Genomic DNA, 7,589 nt, shown 5'->3' with positions numbered 1-7,589 from the left:
ATTTCAGATAAATCAAAATAAGTAAGTAAAACTTCACGTTCGCCGGGACGCTAAAAGAAGATGCTTCTTCCTTGTGTCATTAAATGAAATTTGCAAAGAATTTTCCGGGAGTTGCTTTGAAGTAAACGGACTAAAAAGTGAGAAATTTCACACATTGAATTTTAATTTCTTTTTAAATGCTAAAAGTTTCCACGCAAACATCTAGTTAAGTATTTATCAAAACAAAACATCTTTATTGTAGTTATTTCATCGAAATATTGTCCTATTATACTCGAATAACATTGAGAAAAAGGAATGTTTTCTCTCTCAAATCACACTGCTCGCAAAGGATCAGATTAATCATTTATGATATCTATTTAAATTAACAAGATCGAATGTTTACCTATACTTCAGTATACAGATTGATAATATCAGTTCAGTTACCCTTCATGGCTAAGATTAAAACTCTCTCTCTCTCTCTCTCTCTCTCTCTCTCTCTCTCTCTCTCTCTCTCACGTACACACACACACACACACACACCCACACACATACACATACTTATTAAAATTTAAATGATCAAATATGTACCTTAACGCAATAAACATAGTTAATATCGCTTCAGTTACTATTAATTGCCAAGAAATGAGAAAACTCTCTCTCTCTCTCTCTCTCTCTCTCTCTCTCTCTCTCTGTCTCCTCCAATGTCTTGCGGTCACACTCAACAATTAATTACCCTGCGTCTTCTCTCCTGAATCGTAGCAATTCCAAGCTCAGGGCCTCGCTATTCACTCATTTCCGCAAGACTGATTACAGCAGTATCTACTACAAGATTAAAGCTGCTGTCCTACATTTTCCCTAAATGTAGATTGCTTTTATTTTCGCATAATAGCTGTGAAAATGAGGTAACTGAAATTGCGTATAGGGTAAGACTGTTGTCTAATATGATCCGCGCGGCTGTACTGACATCATTCATGGCATGACAAGAAGATTATATATATATATATATATATATATATATATATATATATATATATATATATATATATATATATATATATATATATATATATATATATATATAGATATATATATATATATATATATATATATATATATATATATATATATATATATATATATATATATATATATATATATATATACATATATATATATAATATATATATATATATATATATATATATATATATATATATATATATACATATACTATATATATATATATATATATGTATATGTTACGTATATATATATATATATATATACTATATATATATATATATATATATATATATATATATATATATATATATATATATATATATATATATATATATATATATATATATATATATATATATATATATATATATATATCTAATAAAAGGAGCCCATAAAAACACCAAAATGTAAGAGAAAAGTATTATATTTCAGAGACTGCTGTCTCTCTCTTCAGGTATATGAATGAGAAAAGTTTACGAGTAAAAGGTGGTATTTATACCAAGAGATTCGTCCACAAGTAAGCCAATTTAGGTCACACCCCCGCTGATAATCTTCCTTTAATCTTCTTAAGCGTTGGTTGAATGAACACTGCGTCGACGATGTCTGATGTCCAATTCCCTTTTGAGATGTTCATTACCTGCTTCTCTTTTATTAAGGCCGATTCCATCATTTGACTCTTGTACCGGCAGTTGCTGCTATAAATTACACGTGACATATTCCAGTTTATTCTATGGTTATGTTCATTTATATGATTGAAAATAGCCGAGTTCTGTTGTCCATACCTAACTGACCGTTTTGTGTTGTATTAATCTCTGGGGAAGTGATTTACCTGTAAAATCCGATGTAAGATTGGTCACAGTCCTGGCATGGGATCTCATATACCCCGAGTCTTTGGGCGATGTCTTTTGTTGGACGTTAATCAGGGATTTGGCTAAGGTATTTGGGTAGGTAAATGCAAAAGGGTTGGATTTCCCAAGGGTGTGAGTTACTCTCTTAATCGTCTCCACTTCATAGTGGCTTTTGATAAATTCATATCTGACAAAAACTACAGCCGTGAAGAGATATGTTTAAAAGGAGTGTTACTAAATGCTTTAACTGACCTTCATAAGAATATCCTGTTCCCCGCAGATTCATGATAGCCATCCACTCGCTAAAAAAAAGTTAGATGTTATAATAAGTAGATCCGACAAAGACGGCAAAATTGTAATAATGGACAAAGACTTCTACCTCGACAAAATCAACCAGCTCCTTAGCGACACAAATACTTACGAAAAACTGACGAAAAATCCCCTCCAGAACGTTCCCACAGAATTTTTTCGGAAAGTAAGATTAATTGGCCAAGACAAAAAGAGTATTGAACTATCAGAGAAATTTAAAGTAATTAATCCTAAATTACCCTACTTTTTATGGTCTTCCCAAAACTCACAAAGACAATCTTGCCATTCAGACCCTCGTTTCATGCGCCGGAGCTTTCAATTACAAAATTTCTAAATGGTTAGCTGGCCTCCTTTCTCCTTTTTTAGGCACTTTTTTCTCCCAGTCACATCAAACATTCGGAAGACTTTTGTCACAAATTCAGAGAAGCACATATCCACTTCACAACATAAAACTTTTAGCCTTGACGTAGACTCCCTATTCACAAAAGTACCAGTACAGGACGTTCTTCAGTTTTTAAGGAAAATTACCCCCTATTTCAGATCATTCCCTTTGGGCACTTGACAAAATAATAAAGTTAGTTTTGAATTATGTGCATCTAATAACGTAATTTTATTCGGGAATCATTCTACAAGCAAAAATTCGGGTGAGTATGGGTAGTCCTTTAAGTCCTATTTTAGCCAATCTGTACATGGAATACTTTGAAACTACAGTAATAAATGCAATAAAACCCAAAAACATGCTGTGGATGAGATACGTGGATGACATACTAACATTTTGGGATAATAAGGTGGGGTAATTTTAATGAATTCCTCTCAAAATTAAACGCATTAGTGCCCAGCATCAAATTTAAAGTGAATGGGAAACAGACAACAAAATTCCTTCTTGATGTTTTAATAATCAGAGACACGACAGAATACAAATTTACCATATACAGAAAACCAACGTTCTCAACTTTCATATATTCACTACTTTAGCTATCATGACAATACTATCAAGATAAGTCAGCTAGCAACCTATTCTTAAGAGCCTTACGAATTTGTTCCCCCAGATTTCCTGGAAAAAGAATTTGAACTAATTCGCAAGCAAACTCTCATCTTTAAAGTATCCTGACCATATAATTGAGAAAGCAATTCAAAAAAAAGCAAACGTAATTTCTACCGACCCCCTAAAGACAAGACCAGAGACACACCCAACAATAAAATAAAAATTCCCACCTGGAGACGATTAAGAGAGTAACTCACACCCTTGGGAAATCCAACCCTTTTGCATTTACCTACCCAAATACCTTAGCCAAATCCCTGATTAACGTCCAACAAAAGACATCGCCCAAAGACTCGGGGGTTATATGAGATCCCATGCCAGGACTGTGACCATCTTACATCGGATTTACAGGTAAATCATTCCCCAGAGATTAATACAACACAAACGGTCAGTTTAGGTATGGACAACAGAACTCGGCTATTTTCAATCATATAAATGAACATAACCATAGAATAAACTGGAATATGTCACGTGTAATTTATAGCACAACTGCCGGTACAGAGTCAAATGATGGAATCGGCCTTAATAAAAGAGAAGCAGGTAATGAACATCTCAAAAGGGAATTGGACATCAGACATCGTCGACGCAGTGTTCATTCAACCAACGCTTAAGAAGATTAAAGGAAGATTATCAGCGGGGGTGACCTAAATTGGCTTACTTGTGGACGAATCTCTTGGTATAAATACCACCTTTTCTGTAAACTTTTCTCATTCATATACCTGAAGAGAGAGACAGCAGTCTCTGAAATATAGTACTTTTCTCTCTACATTTGGTGTTTTTATGGCTTCCTTTATTAGATGGAATTCTGTTGTTACAGAACACCTTTACCAGTCATATATATATATATATATACTATATATATATATATATATATACTATATATATATATATATATATATATATATATATATATATATATATATAATAATCTTCTTGTCATGCCATGAATGATGTCAGTACAGCCGCGCGGATCATATTAGACAACAGTCTTACCCTATACGCAATTTCAGTTACCTCATTTTCACAGCTATTATGCGAAAATAAAAGCAATCTACATTTAGGGAAAATGTAGGACAGCAGCTTTAATCTTGTAGTAGATACTGCTGTAATCAGTCTTGCGGAAATGAGTGAATAGCGAGGCCCTGAGCTTGGAATTGCTACGATTCAGGAGAGAAGACGCAGGGTAATTAATTGTTGCTGTGACCGCAAGACATTGGAGGAGACAGAGAGAGAGAGAGAGAGAGAGAGAGAGAGAGTTTCTCATTCTTGGCAATTAATAGTACTGAAGCGATATTAACTATGTTTATTGCGTTAAGGTACATATTTGATCATTTAAATTTTAATAAGTATGTGTATGTGTGTGGGTGTGTGTGTGTGTGTGTGTGTGTGTACTGAGAGAGAGAGAGAGAGAGAGAGAGAGAGAGAGAGAGAGTTTTAATCTTAGCCATGAAGGAGATACATCAGAGGAAACGGAGCACGAAATCAGCAGCAGCAACAAAGTAAGAAAGATTCTTGATCTTGCTTTCAAATGGACCATCGAACTCATTCTGAGTCCACTAATCCAAATCATTAATCTCCCCGTTTCAAACCTTCCATCATTATGCAGCATTAGGGTATTTGCAATTCTTTGTGAATTTCATCTCTTTTCCTTTTACTGAAATTTCCAATTTCGATTTTGTTCTACGCTACAATAACTACTGAAATTACTTATTAATGTGGTGGGTATTTACCGTAGGGTTACGATTCTTCGCAGCAACAATGGTGACATCTGAGAAATATTTCTTTACGATTTCGTAGTATTTTTCATTCCGTTTCATTTTTCGCATATTATTTTACTGATAGACTAAATTTATTAAATAGTCACTCCAATGGAAATATTCCCCCACCCTTTGAGTTTCATTACGTTCCCTGTCTCCACACTTTTTCACTCGCCTCCCGGCCTTCTCGTACTGCTCCAGTTATGTTCCTGGTCAATAACACTTTAGACCCATAACGTTTCATGGCTTTAAAAATATGTCAATCATTTATTAATTCCTCTTATAGCCCATGTGATTCTGACCTCATCGACAGATACAAATTTTTTTTAATCATTCCCTTTTTGCCGGTGAAACGTTGATAGCTGATTTCCAAACGTTTCGTTCAATAATTCTACCTCGAAAATAATGTATTCGAGCTTGTTACCATGGGCCTGAGATTCTCAGTATACCGATTAAAGCAGGCAATGAAAAATATCGAGGAAATTAAGTAAGAGAACTCTTCTCTCTGATAAATGTGCAACCTGGTTTTCCACGTACTCACAATGTTGGATTTCTCTGAATGCTGCAACATAAACAGTGATATATTTGTTCGTCATCAATCGTTTGTCACATGAAAAAGCAGGGGTTTGATGGCCATTGTCAGATCAGTACCAAAGCAAAAAGCTAAAAGAGACCAAAATAGTATTTGTTCATCCTGGTGTGTGTGTGCTTTTTTTTATGCACAGAACAATGTTTCAGCACTGTTCAACTGCGACTTTTATCATAAAAATACTGACTGCCACGAGAGAGAGAGAGAGAGGACCCATCTGTTACTTTTTCTGTTTCTGTTAAATAGAAAATATTTAATGGTATGGTTTATATCTTACCCACGTATTTACCATGCATATAACTTGTAGAGAATTCACAAGATTCAGAGAGAGAGAGAGAGAGAGAGAGAGAGAGACAGAGAGAGACAGACAGACAGACAGACAGGCAGACAGAGAGAGAGAGAGAGAGAGAGAGAGAGAGAGAGAGAGAGAGAGAGAGAGAGGGAGAGAGGAGTGGGGAGCAGCTGACCTATGCACTGTAAACAATTTTCTTTTTTTTTTTCTTGTTTTTTTTTTCATTCTACAACAATATCTACTGTATGATTATTGCTACCACAAGTATTTTACGCATCCGTATAGAGGAGAGAGAGAGAGAGAGAGAGAGAGAAAGAGAGAGAGAGAGAGAGAGAGAGAGAGAGATGGCAGGGGTCCCCTGTGCTTGTTACACAGTGATAAATGTCTTCTCTGAGACAGTTACATATGTTGGATGTCCTTTTCTCCCTTTTTATGAAGTGAGCCCCACACTACGTGTGACGAAATTTAGATTATATATTATATATATATATATATATATATATATATATATATATATATATATATATATATATATATAGATATATATATATATATAATTTTTTTTTATTATAACTAATAAGTTTAATTACATTGATATATATATCTATATATAGTATATATATATATATATATATATATATATATATATATATATATATTCATTATAAAAATGGATGTATGTATGTGTGTGTGTGTTCCAACATAACTCTGAAATCTATTGAGCAATTTCGACCAAACCTGGTATACATATGACTTACTATTTAGTAAAGAATACTTTCGGGGTAAGCCATCACTAGCACCAACGGGCACTAAAGTGGATTGGGGTGGGAAGGACTTCCCTGAAATAGGGTTGGGTCAGCCCCTAAACTTAGGAACTAAATAAACTTTATATATGGGTTTATCATACCTCATTTAGGTATACATACGATTACTATATGGAAAACTATTGTAGGGTTTATCATACCTCATTTAGGTATACATACGACTTACTATATGGAAACTATTGTAGGGTTAAGACATCACTGGCACCAAATGGGGCAGGGGTGGGAAGAGGGTCATAAGTAAAAATAATTGAAAACAACACTCCCGATGCCCTTTAAGTCCAAGGTCAGCCCTGTAAGTAAGAAGGTAAGAAGAGGTGAATAATAAAATGCCAAAAATAACAGATATTGGTGTCTATTCCACAGTTTTTGAGGTTGCTTTGATGAATAATGATGCTCTCCATGTCTTTAAGTCCAAGTTCAGGCCCGGTAAGGAGGTGAGAAAGGATAAAAGATAAAATGAAAGAAATGATGGATATTAATTATAATCCGTAGTTTTCGAGGTAGCTGAGATGAATAGTGACACTCCTGATGCCCTCTAAGTCCAAGTTCAGCCAGAATAGAAATGGGGGCTGAGAAGGGGTGATATATGGAAAAATCGAAAATGTTTGGCAACATAATTGAAGCAACTATCTTTCAAGAAAGGGAGAGAGTGAAACAGTTTTTAATTCACGGATACCACTAATTCTGATAGATCTCCCTTTAAATATTAAGAGATTGCAACATCCAGTGAGACTCGCGTTTTCGATCATAATCAACAAGACGCAAGGACAGTCAATCAAGTACTGTGGAGGGGATTTGAGATAATCATGTTTTTCCCATGGACAATTTTATGTTGGTTGATCAAGAGCAGGTTCACCAAGAATTCATTTATTTATTCCTGCTCTTGATGGTGAAACTAAAAATATTATTTCCAATCAAGTTTTGTG

Source organism: Macrobrachium nipponense, chromosome 5 (genome assembly GCF_015104395.2).
Source record: "Macrobrachium nipponense isolate FS-2020 chromosome 5, ASM1510439v2, whole genome shotgun sequence".
NCBI lineage: Eukaryota > Metazoa > Arthropoda > Malacostraca > Decapoda > Palaemonidae > Macrobrachium > Macrobrachium nipponense.
The sequence above is the reverse complement of the archived record's forward strand: the minus strand, read 5'-3'. Positions refer to the sequence as shown.